Source organism: Thunnus thynnus, chromosome 10 (genome assembly GCF_963924715.1).
Source record: "Thunnus thynnus chromosome 10, fThuThy2.1, whole genome shotgun sequence".
Lineage (NCBI taxonomy): Eukaryota > Metazoa > Chordata > Actinopteri > Scombriformes > Scombridae > Thunnus > Thunnus thynnus.
The window spans coordinates 25260494-25283384 of NC_089526.1; positions in this window are offsets into that span (position 1 = coordinate 25260494).

Below are 22891 nucleotides of genomic sequence, written 5' to 3' on the forward strand. Positions count from 1 at the left end.
ACACACAAAATATAACCTCTAAAAAGTGTAAAACAAAACAAAATGGGGGTACTGAGTAATATCCCACCCACTGTGGTGATGAGACACCAAATACAGGTCACTGGTTTGATCCCTGCAGCAGACAATGTACTCATCCCGTCACAGACCATCTGAAGCAACACTGGAAACTGTCCTGCTCACTCATGCTAAGTCACGCTGGATAAGATCATGAGCTAAAACTGCCGACTACAGTGCAGAAACCCATCCAAGTGCTGTGGTTTTATATAACAGAATACATGAAAGTCAGAGCAACCGCAGAGCTCTGCAGGTAGACCATCTGATTACTTGAAAGAGAAACATCTGGTGAATGGATGTGAGACTTCAGTGGAAGCGCTGCTGCTTGTTTGAGAACAAGGTGTAACAAAGTGTGACAGGAGTAACCATTTGGCTGGCTTGTGCCTGTGTGTGTCTGTTTTTCTGCAAGTGTCTGCATGCATGTGTCTGTGTGTGTGTCCAGGTGTTAGAGGAGGAGAAGACAGTGACAGGAAATTCTTCCTGATAGCAAGAACCAAAAGGTGTTGACTGACTGACTGGCTGGCTGGTTGAACCACTGATTTGTGACTTGCTCTCTGGGTGGTTGACTGTCTGAACAACTGGCCTGTTGGTTGGCTAATAGAGTACATTGTCTGAGACTGGGCAGCCAGCTGATTGGATGGCATGGACAGATACAGGCTGGTTGACTGATGACGTTTGCAGACTGTCAATCAGCTTGGGAACAAAGAGCTTGGGTGAGATGGCAGGGATGTGTGGTGGGGGGGATGTCCCTGCTCATGTGTTGTTAACAAGGCTGAAACAACATGATCACCCACTTTGTTTCCTCTCGGTATCTATATACAGCCAAACCTTCCATCCTGAGGAGCCATGCAGACTTTATTTAAAAGATGACAAACCCAGAAAAAAGGATGCCATGCTAAAAGGGTTAAGAATGGAAAAAGTGTATTGGATATCAAGCTTTATGTTTAAACTAACTAATTGAATTATGTCTATTGTATCTTTTCATGTGAATCATTTCATTTTTGGGGGCTTAATTTGCTCATCTTCACTTAATTATCAAATACAAAATGTTATTGTTTTTGCTGTCAGGACAAACATGTAAGTCCTGAGTAAAACGTAATGTGACAATCCAAGCTGTAAAATGTCATGTTGTGAGGGCTTATTTCCTGGCAAAAACTTCCATTTCTCCCTCCAGATAATTTACTGTAAGCAGAGCGTGACATAATGCCCACACTGAAATGAAAACGCTCAACTCAGGCAAAGTGAAGTAATGATAAAAAAGAAACTTTGATAAAACCAAACAAAGGCCTCATGATTAGTGTGATGGATTATCAAGCTTGGGTGATTTTCAGGTCTGTGGAAGTTGTTTTTCTACTGTGTAAGGAGAAAAAAGGGCTTCTGAATTCAAGAAAATGAGCCGTGATATGTCTGTTACTCAAGGAATAAGTAAAGGAGACAACTGAGTGTTCGGTGAGCCCCTCCCCCGTACAGTGATTGTCAAATCACATCCTAGCAACTAACTAGGCACGGTGGGCCTAACATGCTTTGGATTTTTCCACATTTTAAATCAGTGTGCATTGTGCTCAATTAAGTCTAATACTCTGTATCAAAGAGTCTGGAGGGTAGTTTTTTTTTTTTAGCCTTTCTAGAGTCAAAAACACAACAACAAAAATGTAAGGAATGGATTAAATAGTGTGTTTTTCAGCTCTAATATAAATTGCAAATGTTATGATATCATGGATAATATCATTGTACAGTTACAGGTTATGTAAATTTAAAAAAAACATTCATGAGCATCACATCCACTGTGTGGAAGCTGGTCCAGGATGCTACTATATCAGAGTTTCAGCTAGCTTTAGCGGCTCTGTCCTGCTCTTTAGTGGATGTGGGGAAGTTTAAACTACTTCAAATGTAATGTTAAAACTGAAACATACTGTTTGAAAATTCAAATAAAAATGCATAAATCTAGCTCTGTCTTGCATGTCCAAGTAACATTATGTAAGATAAGCATCTAAACAGGGTTACGCCACACTACAAGAACAATGCTGTTTCTTTAATTACATGTCTTCTATGTGGACCATCAACCAGTGCAGGTGCTTACTTTTTTGCCTGGCATGTAGCTTTGACCTCAGTGTTTTAGCACAATACCATGTATGTAGCCATCCAGTGCAAGACCCAAGACCCATGTGGTTCTTGTATTAAAAAGAGTTAGCCAGCGGCAGCATTTTTTAACAAGTCACATAGCTCACATTAATCAGCTGGATATCTACAGCTGATGAAATCTACCAAGGGGAGTTGTCATTTTGCCACAATTGATGGTTGCAGATTTATATCCCTGTCTGATATCAGGGACCTGTTGTTTCAAAAAAAAACTATTTTGAATGGTAAATCCACAGACTATATATAAAGATAGATGTAGCAAGGTGTGATGTCACCCTTTGATTGACGCCATCCATGCCTTTCATGCCACCCAAGCGAATGCTAGCTTGGGAACACTGTATATCATAATCACTCAAATAACACTAAACTTACTGAAATATTGCTACAATAGTCTGACTCAGTGTGAGTCCTGGAGCCCGGGAGAGCAGCAGATGAACAAACAGACAATTAAGCAGACATCAAATCTGTTATAAGTGTTTAAATCAACGGAGCAATAATTTACAATATGATCCCCAACGCACAAGGGCCTGAATTTAGCGATTAAGACCACTTTTATTGACTTAATATTTCTAGCAGCAGTTGGTGACATTGCGCTTTAAGGGACTTCCACATTGGCTTCAGCCTCAAGCCGTGGTAGTTGCCACTTGGGTAAATCTGCCACAATTGTCACAAGGATGGTAAACTTGCAGGTGTTGCAACAGTAACTAAGGGGCCAGAGCTTAGCAAATAACATAAATATGGTTTGTTTTAAAAGTCCAGTGTGTGGCATCTAGCAGAATGGATTTGGCAGAAATCTGTTTTAATTAGTGTATAATCACCTGAAAATAAGAACTGTGTTTTGGTTACCTTAGAATGAGCCCTTTTTACCTACATATGGAGCGGGTCCTCTTCCATAGAGTTCACCATGTTGCACCACCATGTTTCTACAGAAGCCCAGAATGGACAAACCAAACACTGGCTCTAGAGAGGGCCTTTTGCGTTTTTCGCGAGTTTCACAGCCACCGCAGGTTCTCCTGCATGCTTGGAAGGGGAGGGGAGGGGTATTCAGTTGGTTGCAATCTGTAACCTCATTGCTAGATGCCACTAAATCCTACACACTGGTCCTTTAAATGTAAAGCAAAACCAACCTTTGATCTAATTTAAGCCCTCCATTGTAGCTCACATTTGTTATCTGTCCACCCTAAATGAAACTGCTCTTAATTTGATTCAGTAAAACTATTCCCTGTTATGTGTTCAGAGGGTCAGTTGTAAAGTCCAAGTATGACCAAAATAATCATACTGAGCGAAATGCTGACCACAAATGAAAATATCTTTTAACAGTCATGAACTTTTTTGCTCAGAATCATAACAATCCTAACAAGTTGGTTTTCTTGTAATTCTTTCATATTGATTTGGCAAAACATCTTTCCTCCTGAACTGCAGGGCTTTTTCCAGCTGGAATTGGCTTGTGTCTCGTCTGCAGGGAGAAACACAAATTGAACAGTTTTAAAGTTTCCCACTGCTGTTTTATTTGAATAATAACAGATCTAATTTCTCACTCTGGACAAGCTCACAGTAAGCTGACAAAATGAAAATCGCTTCAATTTGTCTGTGTCTTTACTTTTCAGAGTGGCCGCCAGTCATAACACACCGCTTGATGAAAAGAAGAGAATGGCTATATCCCTGAATAAATACAACCAACATAATGGAGTTTAGTGTTGGGTGGGTACACAGGCCTACAGCTGTTTAAATGTGAAACAGAGAATACAAACTTCACTCCAATCAGTTAGCGGTATAACCGTAGCACTACCTCAAATTTCTTCATCAGGAAGCAAATTTCTGTTCTTATCAAACTTGTTGACAACTGCAGTGTTTTCATATCAAGAAAAAAATCTCTCTCCTGAGGCTGACATGTTTACACAGGGAAGCTGTTGTCTTTTATTTTTTTTCTCCTCTGTTAACAGGCTGCCTTGTTCTTCATAGAGAGACAGTGCCAGACAGCACTGTTTTCATTGAAAGCAATGACACATGATGCTAATACACTTAGTTACATAGAGCAGCCTTTAATGTTTATATCTTTTAAATCTGTTTTCAACCAAAAGAGTTATAACTCTTAAAAGGTTTATTTGTCCCTGAACTATAGAACTCTACAGACTCTCTTTTGTGATAAGAGAAGGTGTGATGGGAGCTTAAACAGTGGTCTGACTAGACAGTTTACTTATTTAGATAAATTGGTCCAGTCTCTGCTGATAAGATTATGTAGCCCCACTCTTCTCACTGCAGTTTGTCTTTGGCTTTGTGTGTGCATCTGCATGCGGCGTGTGTCCATGTTTGTGTCCAGATTATCTGATGCCAGCAATTAAAAGCTGTACCAGCCTCCTTCATTTCCTCTGAGTACGAGGTGGTGTAAGAACAACAGGGGGTTACTTTTGGCAGCTGAATGGATTTAGAGAGATGAATGGGTGTGCGCGTGAGTTTGTGTATGTGTGTGTGTGGTACAATATGGAGATTATTGTGCTACATGCCTTATTTGGCATCCTGTTACTGTGCTTCGAAGCGAACAGCTCAATGAACTGTCATAGAAAGAGTTCTCTATAATATTGCATCATGCTCTCTCTGCTGCTGCTACTACTGGTTGACTTTGAATTTATGCCAGGTTACAGAATGTTGTAAAAACTTACAAAGAAAGAAAATTGATTAAAAAAAAGATATGAAGAGAACAAGTAGTTTTGAGTAAGGATTTGTTTTGAATGGTTTTTAAAGACAGAGTATCTTCCTGTTTTGTCACAGGAATGTATGTTACCTCTCAGTCCATTGACTTGGTATTGATGCCTCAAGTCTCCTGCCTGTGCAGAAAAGGGACAGTGCTCAAATAAAGTGCATTGAAACCAGTGTAGGTGTACTGTAAATTCAAGAAAGTGATGGGCCTTGATGATAACATTAAGAATTAAAATATGATATTTTGGCTCACTGCTGAAATTCTAAAGTTAACTCGTATTGCACAAGTGTTGTTGCAAAAGAAGATGGAGAAGTTTACAGGTACATTTTAAAAACTGAACAGCTACTGTTCTGTTTTTTCCTCCTCCAATGATTTGATGAAAACTACTGCTCCATGGCACAGATCCATGTAAAACATATCAATCTGAGACAGATGACAGTGGGATTGTTGCCCTTTAACATGTTTTATCTAAATCAGAGCTGTCCAAAATGTTACATTCAGTATTGGAGGTAATTATATGAAAAAGGGCACTGGATTCTGAATCATATAAATATGAAATGTAATCCAAATACAATAGAAGAGATTTATTCACATTGACATGTAACAGGGAATGTGTCTACTGACCAGGGAGCTTTTCATGTACATGGTGGGAATGATGCTGCTGTCACCCAGTGCTTGCTCATGGGGGAATGTTGGGTCTCTGTAGGTCTAGACTAGACTGCTCTATGTGAAAAATGCCCTGAGATAACTTCTGTTGTGATTTGGTGCTATACAAAAACAATTGAATTGACAAAAAAATTGAATTGATGCACATACAAAGGTACTGTATATAAACAGAGGGAACATGCAAGAACATTTTCATATTTTTATCCTAAAACTCTCATACTTTTTTCTCTGAGGGTTGCTTGTACAATGTTCCAAGTTGGATTGAACAAACTCTGTTAACTGTACAAAATTCCCTCATTTTGTGATCCGGTTATCCTGTTATGAGATTGTATGTCTTCACGATGCGTTGTTCCAGGTTAGAAAATAGCAAATCAGTTTGGGACTGGCTTGATCTGGTGATTCGGTTTTCTGACTGAAATCAAATTTAGACACGGAACTTTTGAGTTTCTTTTTAGTTTTCTTGTCTGACCAGTTAATATTAAAATCACCAAAAATCATCATTTCTGTTTTATGAAAGATAGCTTTGAGCAGTTTTTCTAGATGATCATAAAATCAAATGTCATATGTGGGAGGGTTGTATAAAACTAAAATATGGAAGTGCATCTCTGGGGATAGATATAATTTAATCCTAGACATTCGATAAAAACATCATAATCAAACTAAGTTTCTGTATACTTAAATGAATCCCTTATATAAATAACCACTCCACCTCCTCTTCTAGTATTTGTCTTTTCTAAAACGTGTATACCCGGGCGCGGCTTTCACTGAGGCATAAAAAAATCCAGATTTGAGTCCAACAGTAGCACTTTGATTTCCTCATTCCGTCATTTTGGGAGAAGACTTCTAATATTTAGATAGCCCATAGATATTCACCTAGGTTTGACTTTGGGGTCCCATATGACCTTTGCATAGTTAACTGTTTGGAAAATCGGGTTTTGTCTGTATTTTGACATAATAGTGCAGCTTTTGAAGGTATTCGATACAGAGTGCTGTGATGTTGAATTCAGTTTGTTGACTACTCTGTTGCGGAATCCCTGGACCGCTCCAGTTGGCGCTGGATTGCAGGTTGCATGGGTTGCCTGGTCTCCCTGAGCAGCGACCAGCTGGAGTCTTTTGATACAGTCCGACTTCGACTGGAAAGCCAGAGCTCTTGGTGTAATGTCAGTTGTATCCAACACAATGGAATCGGTACCTCTTCCTGCTGCCAAATACACCCTTGTAGATGCGCTGGTCTCCGTCTCCAGCTCCGCACAGGTGAGTCCTGGTATTCCCTGCCAGGTTTCGATGGAGCCTGGGTTTGATTGAATGTCACCCACTAGCAGTATCAACAAGAAGCAGATTATGACTGTATATATCCAATCGCATTTTTTGTTTTCAGTCTCAATGTGTTTTTTGTGTGAGGTCGTTGTCACGTATGTTGGGGAATATAGTGTAGTAACCAAAGCCAAACTTATGAAGGCTAAAGTTCAATGGGAAGATTAAATAAAGCAATTTCTTGCTTCGGTTGTGCTGTGCAAGCAGGTGGCTTATACATTCACCATGGGCTGGAGCACCAGCATTTCGCATGTGAGTAGAGATGGCCGGTGAGCATACAGTCTGTTGGTAGGTAATTTCAGTGGATAGTGATTTTGTTTTTGCCACAGCCAGTGCCTTTTGAAGCTACTCACATTTGGTCGAGGTGGCAGGTTGTTATTCTTAAAGCTGTAATATATAATTATTCCGCACTAAAATGCCTAAAAACGATTAGACCTAATTTGTATATTTTGTTGAGTTGTGTACTGGCATTATCCCAAATGTTTCCAAAAATTTTCAAACGTAGAGAGATCCTAATCAGTTACTAGACCCCTAGTGGCAAAAATGACATATTTTGCATTTAAAAAATGCTTAGAATGTTGATAAGTAGAGACATCACATTCGGCACAGAGCCCACTTGTCTGACGCTGACTCCACCACTTGCGCCATCTTGAGATGACTCAACACTCATGAGACACACAACATTTAGATTACATCCTATTCTTGGTATGCATCCATATGTACGCACGGTTACAGCTTCAGGTGCAGAATTGTACATCTGGACATGAATCTGTTCTGTCTAAAAGTGTAATCTCTCATCGTGCCCCATGTGGAGAGTGATCCAGCATGCCAAAGTATTCAGCAAAAAATATATATAGCAGTCAGGATTTGCAGTGCACACTGTTCATCATGAGAGTAGTTCACATATGATATTCACACCACATATATCCAACTCCACAGAGAGATAAATGACTCAAGAAATGGTACACCAGTGCCTGTCAGGTTCTTCATCTCCACACGAAACATCACATATGGCATTATTTCTGTAACTATATGTCTGAACATGAAGACAGCCATAGATCTTTATTCCTTGTCTTAAGCATTCCAACATGACAGGCATCTTTTTTGATGTCTGGATCCCATGGCCATTTACAAACACCTGCTACAGAGATTACTGATATAACTGGACAATGAATTTACAACGTTCAAAGGTATTTTATTTTCAGCACCCCACAAAAATGTTATATTTGTAATTTTTGCCTGACATTGAGTTATGGCACTGCCGCAAAGATTCAGCACAACCACTTTTTCTGTGTTTTAAGACCCACTCTGTAAGATTTCTGCAGGATATAAAGTGAATTTTATGTTCTGCACACTGCTGAACACATTTAGCAGAAGGTATAGAATTTAGTGGCATCTAGCTGAAATATAGTATTCATAAGTATGTTTTTATTAGTGTATAATCACCTGAAACTAAGAATTGTTGTGTTTTTGTAACCTTAGAATGAGCCCTTTATATCTACACAGGGAGTGGGTCCTCTTCCACAGAACAGGCCGTGTTGCACCACCATGTTTCTACAGTAGCCCAAAATGGACAAACCAAACACTGGCTCTAGAGAGGGCCGTTCGTGGCCAATGTTGGGGGGAGGGGTGATGGTGGTGTATTCAGTTAGTTATTCACTGCTAGATGCCACTATATCTTACTCACTGGTCCTTTCAGACTTGAGTGTGTGAAAATTCAGCACATGCCAGATCTTACCATACTGAAGCACTGATATATTTGCTTTGAGACAAAATGATCCATTAGCATAACCATTTTATGTAGCTTTGGTTTGGATGCTGACCACCAGCAGATGCTTTCTGTATTATTATCATCAGCATGGCTGTGGCTGTTCATGAAACCTGTCCAAAGAACATAAAAGCAAAACTGGACTGAAACATAGATCTATCATTGTGGCTATACACTACTGGTCATAAAATGTGTAGGAGTTAGATATTGTGGTGAATTATACTCTAATTTCACCAAGAGACTGATGTGCTTGAATCTCAGTCTTCCAGATCTATGGGAAAGCCAAGTGGGTGGCTAAGTGCTGAAATTATCTGCTGAAACTGTGCCACAAATTCCTCCATTGTAGAATGTCCTTGTTAAGATTTATTTAAAGCAGAAATTGCTATGAAAATTTTTGACTCTTGTTTTTCTTTGCTAAATATTCGTCATGAGATGAGAAAACAGTTACTACTGTTATGATATTAACTTGCTGCTTTAATATCACATAGTCTTGTGACTAAACCTGACGTCATGTTAGGGTCTTTCATATATTTACAGTTTTGTGTTCTTCGTTCTATCTTTATGCTTTTCTACTGATCATTTATTCTCACTGTAGTACAACAACAAGCAGACAATGTTTTTAACATTAGTTTGTTGTTTAGGTGTTCTTTCCAAAAAATTATCAAAATCAGAATTTTATTTGTTCACAAAATTTTTTTATACATGGGCTCCTGAACCAGTACATACTGCAGAATGATACCTTTATGAAGAAAAATGCTTTTAATTTTTGGACAAATAGTGTAGTACTCAATCTGATTTGAAGTTAAATGTATTGATTTACACTCAAAGTCAACGTGGCAACAAAAGAGATCTTTTTTTTCTCACAGTTTGGGCCTGAAACCCACATTTGTTCAAATGACAGATGTCTGATGTTACCAGTGGAAGACAAACAGCAGCCACTTACTCAACATTCACTAGAGAAGAATGTTGAGAAACTTGGCCATAAAATGGTTTACCGAAAAGCTTCTGGAAGTCATAACAAAATTAACTTTTCCAGATGTAATGCCAGCAGAATATTTCATCAATAATACATCGTATTATTAGTTATCAGTCTGAAGTAATTTGGGAAACATGTTTTATACATTTAGGATTCAGTGTCATTATTCCTTGTGAATAACAAGGAGCATCTCACCCTCACCTCCTAACTGTTCACTGAGAAGGAATTTGTTAGTGTCACTTTCAGTTTAGTAGCTACTGCGGTAGAGCTGTGGGAGTCTTGTTATTGCGGTTGTCAATTCAATAATTCAGTACAATTAAATTCACTTCTTTTTCACATCCAAAGAACTTTACTCAACCTAAGTTTTCCAATGAGTAGCTTCAAAAAACAACCAAATATGTATCCTAAATCATTCACAGAAACATACTGTACCCTTCATGTGCAAATTCTGACACACTGAACATATAGCATTTCTTTTTTTTAAATAAGACATGTATTCTTATGAGATATTTACAGGGAGAATACCATTACATCATAGCTAAATACTTGAATTTTCCCTCTTGATGACTTGAGAAGTGTCTGTATCTAAAGCAACAAACTGCTGTGTTTCTTGGCACCAACAATCTCAATGTAATTCCCTGACTCAACTTTGGCTGTGGTCCCGGAAACATATGCAGCATATGGTAGACATGATGATGGAGCTGGGTGAGTGAGTGAAGAAGAGGCAGGGATGGTGGTGGAGTAGAAACAAGAAGGAGGGGTAGAATGGGTCAGAGAAGAGTAGTAGAAAAGGGGAACTCAGTAAACATGAATACATTTTGAAACTATCCTTTCATAGCAAAAGTTTGGATTTATTTACAATGGCACAAGGATTAGACACAGTGTAGGCTTCCATTTTGGCGTATTGTGCACATAGCTCTCTGCAGAGTGTCAGTGAAGCCTGTACCCAATTTACAGTAGATGTATTTTGCACAATTTAATGAGTTTTCATGTTAAATTTGACAGTTATTGTCCCTGTGGAAACATGTAACATCAGCATGTGTAAATGCCTCTCTTGAAACGTAGCATATCCACAAGCCCAATGACAGCATTTTTAAATACACTTACGAATGGTGCATTATGCTTGCCAAGATACTTGGAAAAATGTCTTTGCTTGAGCTCAAGTATTACTGTAGCTAATCCAATGCAAGCAGCAGATGCTACAGTTGCCTGTCCAGCAATGTTCTCCATGAGATCGGCTTCTAAACACTCAATAAAATTAAGCCTGTGCTTGTTAAATAATATTAACAACAAATCATGAAAATGAGTAACATTTCTCGCCATTTTCATGGCATATTTAGCATTCTATTCCCAGGTGCATTGTTATGTTGTTGAGCCTGCTGTGCTCTAGGAAGCTGCAGGTTTTGTTTAAGGAATTAGACGCATAGACAATTTGAAAGAGTTAATTTCTTGGCATATTAGGTGTTACTGGTACTGGTCTCCTGAGATTGTGGAATACATTATACACATGTTATTCACTCAGACCATATTGACATAACTGCAGATAGTTGAATGAGAGCATTTCTGATGAAAAGCAGTGATTTGGTTCTTATTGTCAAATCCCATCTCTGCTGAACTGCAATTCAATATCTGTCTATATGTCAGGTGCAGTTAGTACACTCTGACATCACAATACAGGAGTGAGAAACAAGGTGCTGAACAGGCACTGCTGTAATAATGTCGATCAAATAAGAAAATACTACCTGTATTATTTTAGAAAAACCTTGACTCAGTGGGATTTCATTAAACAAGATCAGTAGCTTAACCTTATGGAGCCACTGAAAGCCTGTGTATTAGATCACTCACTATTCCTTTTGAAGGCTAAGAAGATGGTATACAACAATACAACAAGTTCCTCTGGCTCCGACTCAGACTCTTAATCTTAGATTTCTTGTTTTCAATTAAAATCCTGCTCTGATTCTGAAGAGAGGAATGTTTTGATTCTTACTTGGCTGAGGCTCAGACATGGATTTGATCAGTGATCATGATGGATAGATCGGTTTGTCACTGTCTCTTCCCCATGGGTCCCCTTCAGACAACATCCATCAAAAGCACTGCAAATGTGATGAAGCCTAGTGTTGTGAGTGGATTAACATGAATAGGAAGAATTGACATTTGAGGAAAGTGCATCTGCCAACAGTTAACAGCTAATGAACAACATGACATCTGGCAAAGAGCATCACTGGTTGCGCAAAGTTGCCAGTTGACTCACGTGATCCATTTGGTTGTCTGGTGTTCTGCTCTAATGGCTGTAGTTTGCCTCATATTATCTAGTTGTTAATGATCAGAAAGTGTGATTTTCAGTGGACTTCTTTACTTTTAACAGCTGATGTGCCCATAGTAAAGTTCCTTTGAGTAAGACACATAATTCTTATCTTTGCAAAATGCCCTTAGTAAGAAAATGTAATTGCTGCTCAGATTATGTTTACTGGCAACATTTTTTCGATTGAGGGAAGTGATATGTTTACGCCAAGTGCAGGTCTTTGACACCAGAAACTAGGGCTCGCATCCTGAGTCATTGTGAGGTTAGGTGAAGGCCAGGGAAAGATAGTAATTTTGATTAAATTATTGTAAAGTAAACATGTTGTGTCTCATGCTCCAAGTCACTTTTGACTTTTCCTGAATAAAACCAAGATCACAATCTTCCCCTAACCTGAATCAAGGGCTGTTAGGTGCCTTAACACAGATGTTTTCAGAGTCTGAAAAACTTGAGCCCTGTTTTATAGCCAATATTTATTTACATTTTAGCAAATTTGTGCCATTAACACAATGCTGAATTAGCTCTCATCATTCCTGTTTGTAATGTACCCATGAATGTACAGGCAACTAATACTGAATTACTTTGATACTGAAGAAAACTTAAAAACGTGATGATTCTCATGTAAGTTCTGATCCATCTGTTTTAATTTGTAAGTAGATTAAGGGATTATTTGCAATTATTTGAAAACAATCAGAGATCATATCCTCATTACTCAAAGAAAGAGATACAAGTTTTGACGCAAATAGTGGCTCAGGTTTCACATATCTCCTTCCCCACATATCTCACAACTTCCTTGTGCCCCCCTGGGGAGGTATACCTCACAGTTTGAAAACTTTTGCTTTACCAGAGCCATAAAAAGTTTAATAATGCTTTAATTGCTACAAGCAGATATTGTACTGAAAGATCAGATATTGTAGGAAAACAATTTAAATACATTGTTAGAGAAAAGAAATCTGCAGGTACATTAACCATCAACATTTTGTATCTTTAGGGAGGTTCTGAAAGGGTTTCTTTAGCCCAAAAGGTAGCCATATTATGTGAAACTAAACTGGATGTAATTATCATGACAAGAATGATATGCATCTTAACAAAAACAACTACTGAATATTCTGAGTCAAATATGTTAATTTACTGAGAATGAGTCAGCCATGAGCAACAGTGTTGAGGTCAAAGAGGAAAAACAAAACAAAAAAACAAAAAAAGAAACACTGAACATTTTTCACTGAACATATTAATAGATTTTCTGAGAACAAACAGACAAAAGCCCTCATGCACATAGACCTCCTCTACTATGTAAATCAGAGTTGAGCAGAAGGACTGTGCATGGGCAAAGGTGAAGATTCTGCAATCTTTGCTTTGCAGAGTTGGTCTCGGGGTTACCCTGTTCCCCTGACAGACCTGATGGGAGAGATAAAGACACAAGCGAGGGGTGAGAGAGAGAAATAGGAAAAGAGGGAGCTGGGAAACGGGGAGGGTATGGATGAGTGAGTGATGGAAAAGGAGGGAGAGAAAGAGAAGGACAACACGGGCATGGAGGATTGTGGAAGGAGTGAAAATGTGAGAGTTAACACAATTTAAGCAAGGCAGAGACAGTGGGGGTCACACAGGCAGGAAAAGGCGCTGTGTGTGTGACTCATTGGTGGTAGCAGGCAACAGATGTCAGTGCAGGGGGTAAGGCTTTCTGCAAATTGAACACCCCCCCATGAACATTAGTTACTAACAGGCCTAGAGGAGGTGGTGGGGGTGGTCAGGGGGAGGAGAGGCGAGGGAAGTAGAAGAGAGGGTAAAAGAGAAAAGGAGGAGGGAGAAAATTAGAAGAAAGGGTAGAGTAGAGGAAAAGGCAGAGGTAGAGAGGAGGGGAAATGAGGAGAGAGAAACAGACAGGAGGTCTTAGGAAAGCAAGAGAAGGAGGGCATGAGGAGGTGAAAGGAAAGAAGACATTAAAACAGGTGATTACAGGAAAGGATGTGGCCTCAAATGTGGGGCAAAAGTCACCCCGTTAATCCAAAGGTTCTCGCAGGCAGATGCATCTATCTTTGAGCTAAAAGGTTCTCACAGATAACCATATCAAATTTAATTTGTCTGAAAATTATTCAAAAAAGGATCCTTGTCTCAGTATGTTTGAATAATATACGTTCCAGATGTCAGAGAAAAACATCTGTAATTTAGCCATGATTTCATGATAGATAGCTACACCAAAACAAATGTAGGTATAGCAGTGTGAGATGGTTAAAAACTGTAAACATTTCTATCTTGTTCCACCACAAATGCAAAAATACTAAAATGTGTTTGAAAGGTATATTCTTAAGAGTTACATGCGTCAAACATTTGAGCAATTTGAGCAAAAATAAGCAAAGTACTGGATGTTATGCATAAAAAATACAGCTACATACGGCTATGGACTGTCATTATCAGATGCTTCAACTAATATACGCAATTTCACTTTAGTAATCAGTTTCAGTACAAAGGGCAGACAGTGCTAACCATGAGTCTATCTCCACATATGTTGTAACAAGAGAGATTTTACTCATTCGAAATATTTAAATTAATCAAATTTATTAAATGTACCAACAAGTCCTCCAAATAAAATGATCAAATACATTGTTAGACCATATACTCCAGAGTGACACATAAGAACGTTTCCTAATCTAGTGCCCCTATCAGCAGTAATCAGCAGGACAACATCATTTGTCTGTGCTTTCCAAACTGTTCATGGTTTGGGTTAAAATGACGACTTATAGAAACATGTGGTGTAGGTTAAAGTTACTACTTCCTTAAAGTCAGACAACCTTCGTCATCATGGTAACAAAAGACTCACGGGAAATGAACAGCAGTCTCCTGTGGCAAAGTCCACTGTTGGGTTATAACCCCCCATCCATTCCACCTCCTCTGAATGAGGAATATTGTCATTTGAACTGCGCAACTGCTCTAGGTCATAATTACCACGGCCACTAGATGGCATCTGTCACTCAAACGTAGCTATATGTCACTTTTTGGCGACTTACGTTACAACCTATTGTTTCGTTTTTCTTGGGAGGACAGTCTCAAATTTACCCACCTAGCTCGAAGAATAATAAAGATTGATGAAAATCGTTATGATAGGAAGTGAGAAAACCGAATACACTGATCTGTCATGACTTCATGACCAAACTTTTTTTGTGATAACCTTTTCCAAGGTGTACTAATGGCAACTTGTTCATCTCAGCTGTAATGCTGGGACAGCTACAATTGTTGTCACAGTTATGCCTGGATGTAAGAAATGTCTGTCCCTTTAAAAGGTATCAAGACTTAGTGCTACATTGTTTCTAAAAAGAGGTGGTGGGGGAAGATGGTTGAGGATTCAGAGATTTACACAACTGAAAAGAGTTATTGTTGCAATAATTTATATTTGGAGTCTGGCAGATCATGGATGTTAGGAGCAAGTTCCACAAGTTACATAACCTTCTGACAAACTGTTATAGTCACTAAATAAGCTGTGTCATAGTGATAAGTCAGCAGATAACTCAGATAAAAGCTGAGTTTGGATGGTAATTAGGGTGTTTTCTTGTATCCATAATATTTTAAATTTGACTTTCAAATATTTTACATTTTTTGTTTTTAATCCTCACCCTAGAATCGTAGAAATTAATTCTGCAAAAGACTTTGACATCTTAGTCTCATTAAAAAGTTAGACATCATGGCAGATCATCCTAAATGTACAGTATATTAAATTTCCACTTACTACATATCCAGAAAATATGTGCTTCTGTGCTGTGGCTGATTCTGGCTCAGAGAAATTATAATCATCCACTTTCTTCCACTATCATTTCTCATCATATTTTATTTTTTCACTCTTGGTGTACAGATGACTGTGAACAGTTTTTGGACACTTTGTTTTGACCAAAGACTCTGAGGCAGATGGATCTGGTTGACAGCTCCTTTGACAGAAAATGGGACAAAATCTGTGTTGAAAAATGTGTCAGTCATGAACACATTCCAATACTGACCAAGTAAACTTCCTGTTGGCGAACAACAACTGTGAAACCAAATAGTCCCTTCAGAGCATTCCTAGAAGCTTTGACAAATAGAAATTTCTTAGAAGTGTCAATGCAATTCACACGGTTCACATTGCGCTTCAACAGTGTGGCTTGTGGCAGTCACACCAATTACTAAAAAAAGTGATGCCTGCAAAACAGCTTTTGTGTATTGTACAGTGCACCTGCCCTTGCTTTTCTCAAGATGCATGTCATATTTTCCTCTAAATTCCACTCATTTTGTGATTGAAAAAAGGATATTTAGTTCATGACCAAAATGATCTCATTCAGCACCTCAATCATTGAACATCAAGGAGGATCTAATTCACTCACTCAAGTCAGCATTATGTCCACTTGATCTCCCAACAGCCTTTTAAAAAAGAAGTGTTTCTCTGCAAAAGCAAACATCACATAAGGTTAATCATGGCTAGTGGTAAATAACTGTAATACAGTAGTTTACAATACCACTAACAGTGGGAAATCACCAGTTGTTGATATCATGTTGTACCTAATTAGCATTAAAATTTATACATCCTTACTTTCAAATATGTTTCTTATTTTTGCCCTATCCTCCTCCCATAGCAAATGGATATATATACATATATATGTATATATATCACCCGTTGGTTTTCTGAAGAGCGGTTTTGAAGCTCAAAGTGAGCCGCTCCGGCCGTCGCCATCTTGGCAGTGCGTGATGCTATGTAACTCCCAGCCAATCAAAAATGGGCAAAGAGGCGGGCTGAATGGCTGAAACAAGCCACCTAGCGGCTGGCGGACCTGTCACTCAAAGCAGAGACCAAAACCATTTTTTGTACCACGCTGTAAACATGTTTATTTCTGCTGCAAAGTTGGGAATTTTAACATGGGGGTCTATGGGGATTGACTCGCTTTTGGAGCCAGCCTCAAGTGGCCATTTGAGGAACTGCAGTTTTTGGCACTTCCACATTGGCTTCATTTTACAGCCAGAGCAGGTTGCCGCTTGGTCTCAAGTCTCTTAATCACATCCATGTTTCCCTGACTTGTGTCTTTTCCTTGTGTCTTAGTCCCCCACAGAGGATGCGTGGATAGATGCAAGGAAACCATGTGAGGTGAGAGGAAACAAGGAAATATGTTTCCCTTTCTGATGACTGACAGCTGGATCAGCTGTCAGCTGTCAGTCGAGTTTAACAGCTGTAGAGACTTCTGATGGAGTTTGTGTCTGCACACATGTGTACTGTGCTGACACTAATAAAGGAGCACAGTTATCATTGCCAGAGCAGCAGCTGTTTTCTCTCTGCAGCCTTTTACCTGTTTAACTAACACCTGCACATGAATAAAAACCTGCATTCTGTATTTATACTGTGTACGTGTCCTACTCAGAGGCACAGGAACCATTTCTGCTGGCAGAATGTGTTTGTATTATTTATTGATATCCTGACTGTGAAGTCATTATATAATAACCTAGAATGTGATCAGGGTGTATTTTGAACACTGGAAGATATTTATTTGGCTAAATGTTTCGGGGAAAAAGGAAATTATGTAACTCATATCAAACCCGATGCTCAGGAATTTTCAGCAACATGTGACTGAATGGAAATCATGATAAATGATGTGAAGTATAATTGTGTTTAAAATGTGTTTCTTGCTGACAGACAGACTCTCCCTGACTTTAATTTTATCCAGAATAAAAGTTAATGGAGGAAATAACAGATCATGAAAAGGAAAATCTTTCTAATAAATGAAGAAAGTTGTTTGTGGTTCTTTTGTTGATCAGACAGACGATTAACACAGATTTTTAACTAGATGGTGAATCAGAAAACAAATAAAATATCAAACCTGGGAGTGATACACTTGAGTTTAATCATTTATCTGTCTCCACTCAGTGATGTTGTGATGTATCAGTCCGGTCAGCTGCAGCGTCCAATCAATAACTGATATCCAATAAGGGGGTGTGTTGGCCAGTGCTCTCCTGTATCCTCACTCATGGCTCCTCAGATATCCTTCCTCGATCCTTGATCCTCGATCCCGGCTCAAGCGAGGATTGAGGAGCGAGGAAATATCAAATAAGAGACTTGAGATGTACCCCATGACTTGTAGCTACAGCAGTTTGTTTACTTTGTCTCCATTCTGTACGATACAACTAATGTCAATCAAACAACCTCCAACAACTACACCTCAACCAGCTGAGACAAAAAGGAGCATTTCTGATATTTTAGAGCTCTTTTTTTTTATTCAAATAATATATATATTTTTAAAAACTATTAACAACACATTTAAAAAACATGTTGACATTATTTTCGACTTAAAGTTGTCAGTATGACATGAGGTGATATAAGTGACATTCAAAACATAACCTCAACTGTCACAGTTCCTTTGCTTAGTACAAATAGTGGTCTCAGTATAGTTATATTTCCATTACTTCATAAATAATCAGTAGCCTACACATATGGCCAATGTAAGGTAAAGAAAATTAAAACAAATAGTACAATAGCAACCATGGGAAATTCCCATTGCTCATGTCTGTCCAACATGTTATAAGGCAGGCAGTGGAGAACTGTGGCCATGAGACGTAAAGCCCTTCTGACCACCCTCCACTCCACACCCTGCTAGAGAGAACAGCTCAGCATGTAACTTATGACCTCAAAAATGGACATTATAGCAGAGAAAACTGTGTCAACTCACTGGAGACACATCAGTAATCTCATGCCTGAACTAAAATGATTGTGCAACAAAAACTTGTCAATTTCAGTGCACAAAAAAACATCCATGGAGCTGGATCAAATATGACAAGATGAATCACTGATGATTGATGATCACTGATGATGGAGGTAAGCAGCACAGTCACCATAGTAACAAACAGTTTTGAAAAGTATGAATATATGAATTAATACACACACAACTAGGGAATATATTGCACAAATCATCACACACACCAGACGCCTGTATTGTCAGCATCCAATGTTACACTTTAGGACAAAAAAAGAGAATCTGACAGATCCATAAAAGACAGTACAACATATTCATGCCAAGATTGAATCCTTTGTTGATTCACTATGTACTGAGTCAATGCCGCTATTGAGTCAGTACACTTTTTTCAGACTGTTGAATCACTCCAGGTCAGCAATTACGATGTGTAATTTTTATTAGCTCACAGAAATGGTCATTAGTATTTCATAAATATATACACTCTTGGAGGTGAAATGTGATTGATTAATTCCACTTTGCTTGCTACATATTACAACCTCTCGACTTTGTACTGAAGTTCTTTGAGAAATTTATAATGTACTACAAAGTCTGAGTCATTGTTAATGTTATTAGTAACACCTCTGCCTTGGCTACTATGACAAATCAAAATATCTGCTGTGAAGGGGTCTGTTGAGTCAGGATAATGACTGTCTTTTTGCAGGTCCTGCAGGATAATCAGCTGAATGGAATCAAGTGTGTAGGCCAGCCTGGACAATAACTGAAATACACTTGTGTGTTGTGGTGGTCGGAAATAAGCCTGCAATAGTGTGAGAGGAGTATGGATTACATGAAGGGGACTGTCTGACTGATATACCAGTGACAACTAAAAGCTGTTGAAAGTCTGTGAATTAACCTGCGTAACCAAGACATAAAGGTAATTTTATTCTATGTAATCATAATAGAAAAAGCACAGGTGTTACTAATGATGTCCCAGTAAGACACAACAGTGTGAGTCTTCCAGCATGCACGATACCACGACTCTGTCACTGAAGCAGCTAAATGAAATTTAGCCATCATTACTTTGAAAATTTACACCTGTGCATTTCATACTGTGACATGTCAAAATGTCTTCTGTGAAAAAGGTCTATTCCCCTTAACTTCCTTTGAATTGAGTGGCTACTGTACAGAAGCCTCACAGTGACTCGATTTTGCAAACAGTATATGTTTGTGGTGACTGCATTGCAACAGTGTTGTGCAACAAATTATGAAAATATTTGAAGAAACGACATGAAATCTAACAGAAAAACTGAGAGGTTTTGTCTGCAGTTACACACTGTTGTAAATAACGCTACAGTTTCCTTCAACCCCACCTACTGTAGTTTTCTTTATCTCAATCACTCTCTGTCTCTTTTCTGTGTCTCTTTCACTACAGCTTCACTCAAATTTAATCACACACGCCCACAGCTACCCACCCAGATGCATGCTGACAAAAACCTTTTAACTGCGGTGGGAGCAGCTGAAGTATGAGAGACATACCACCATACCACAAGGTCCGTCTAATCCTTTAAAACGCCTGCTTCAGAGTGTGCCGAAAGCCTGCTGGAAAATGTCTATCTCAACATGTTGGCTTGCCAACTGCAGCGCCATGCCCTCGTCAGAGCCGTGATTAGTAGTGTAAAATGAGTGAGATTAATGATGTGATATAACACAATTTCAACTCCAGGAGTTTTAGCCTCCGATCCATTCTCCAGCGCAGGTCCAGTGTTTCCTCCCCAGGTCGTCTGGTTAGAAAGGTGCCTGGATGGTTTGCTGGTTTAACTCCAGCTGAGGAAAAGGATCTGGGGTAGAATGTGATGTGAACTTCTTCAACAAGTGCTGTCTGTAATGAAGTGAGAGTCCACTATAAATCAAAAAAAATGAGTGAATTTGCTGGTTCTTTACCTCTGTAGCTCCTTCTTTTATAACCAACAACGTCAGGGCCAAACCAAACCTAACAAGCCAAACCTCAAAACCCCTTCCCCCCTTTGAGGTCCTGCCCTTGAGCCCCAGTAACTATTTGCTCTAAGTGCCCAAAACCAGAACTCAAGCCTCCCCCCTTTCCACCACCAAATCAATCCCATCTCCAGCTTTAGATGCTCTGCCTAGCCTAATAACCTTTGCTCTAGCCCCAACTACCCCAGACCTAAAATGCCCCAGCCTCAGGTCTGGTTACATTCTCTTCGTCACAGCTCCAGGTTTCCTTCCCGTGATCCTCCCTTCAGCAGTATTAGTTTCAGCCCAGCCCAATTCATAACTCAGCCCAATCCAAACAAGGCCCTAGCCAGTGTAAAACAGGGTGCACTTCATAAAAAGGTGATGTCAGCTGGCAACAGGGACAGACGCCACTCTGTACTCTAAACATGTGAACGTGTGTCGGTGCATGCATGCCTGGATGTGTGAATGTTGTGTATGTGTGTCACTCTGACCCAGTCTCCATCAACAGACAGTTTTCAGTGGGCTTCAGCTGGCTTTGAAGTGATCTCATGGGAGCCATTAGCCAAAGTAACAGGCCTGCTAGGAGAAGAATGGCATCATGGAACATAGAGGGGTGACAGCATTCAACAGGCACTTTCTCGATGACAGAAACAGTTAATGACTGATTACAAACTGTCTGGACCCTCGACAGTGCATTTTATTATACTTAATTTCTTACTTTCATGACTATCATAAAATGATTTCTAATTCATCCATTTCGAAACATATCTCAAACTGATTTGCTAGTAAAAGTGTTAACTTGATATTATATTATTTAGGTTCTATAGCTTTCATGACTTTTTGAATTGACGGAATAAAGAAAGAATTCAAACATTTTTTCCAAATATTTTCATAAAATATTTTCAAGATGCTAAGTTATTGCAATGTAGTCTTTATAGTTTTGCTGTGTCTAAATATTATTTTTAAGTATACATTGTGAGCATCATCATTCAGGGTTGAGACTGAAAGCAGCAATGTTCTTAAAAAAAAAACCAAGGGGCTAAATTGGTGGGGGTGTGTTGCAATGTGTGTGTTGCAGACAATGACATACAAGCCCAGTTTTAATAATAGATCCTGGAGTTTGAACTCTTATCAGATGCCAAAACTCTGCCAGCAGTTTAGAATGAGAGATGTGACAGGATTTTATAACCGTGGAAAACAATTATTTTGTCCTCCATCTTGACGATTGAAAGGTAAACCTTAGAATTACCCTGTTTGTGTTATAATGTGATCTACGAGGAATGAGCTGTTGCACAAATTTGATTGTAGGTTGTTGAATAATTATGTATTCCTTTGTGGCAAAACTTAAGCCATGTCCAACCTTTTTTCCGCATAATGCTGCCTTTTGTTTTGCCATAGCCCTCTGCATTGAGAAACCCGCTGTGCCAACACAACTCTTGTCCTTAAACCCTACATTAACTCATTGGTTTTTTATTTTTTGTTTTTTGCCACTTAGGGCTGGCGGAAACTAGCTTTAAACACAATTTCCCACATTATAAATTGATAAGCTAACTTATTTGCAAATACCAGCTTATTTGCACAGCCTGTACTGTGGGCACAGAGCAATATTAGCATTCATTTTGGACTTGTTTCTGGCAACCTGGCCAATGCTAGTCCAATATTCACTCCGCCAACTCCTGAGAGAAATATCTGGCTGTTTAACTGCTAAATGCTCCACTAACTTTGCTGTTTGGTGCTGGGCGGGTAGTGTACAGTGGGTTTTCATTGAAAACAGCTGCCTGATGCTGCTCAAAACGGTGCTGATGACAGTGGTAAGAGTGAACCAAAACAGTAAATTTATAGGCCATAAAACCAAAACACGGAGCTGAAAGTTGCTAAAACACTCAGTAGAGGGGAGCTATAGAGTGATCTTTCTCTGTCAGGTCATAATTAATGGCAACTCTTTTCACATTCACAAGTAGTTATTTGATCCATTGTTTTTTTGTTTTTCGATTATAGCAGCTTTAAGAGAGTCAAATTTTTTTTATTCTTCTGCTCACATTCATGTTTTGATGAGATTCATATCATATCATATATCAATCAATATTTCCAGCTTTTTGATTTTTTTTTTAATATAGTAGGAGCAGGTTTTTCTTATATATGTAAGTGATTTTTTAAGTCTATTCAATCAATTAGTTAATCATCATAATAGGCATGATACCTTCTCCCTCTCCGCTTCCTCCATTTCTTCTTATTTTCTGTCCCTCTGTTTCTTGTTCTCCCAACCCTCCTTACTTTTATTCTTACTTACTTTTATTCTGTCCCTCCAATACAGTGTGTTTAACCT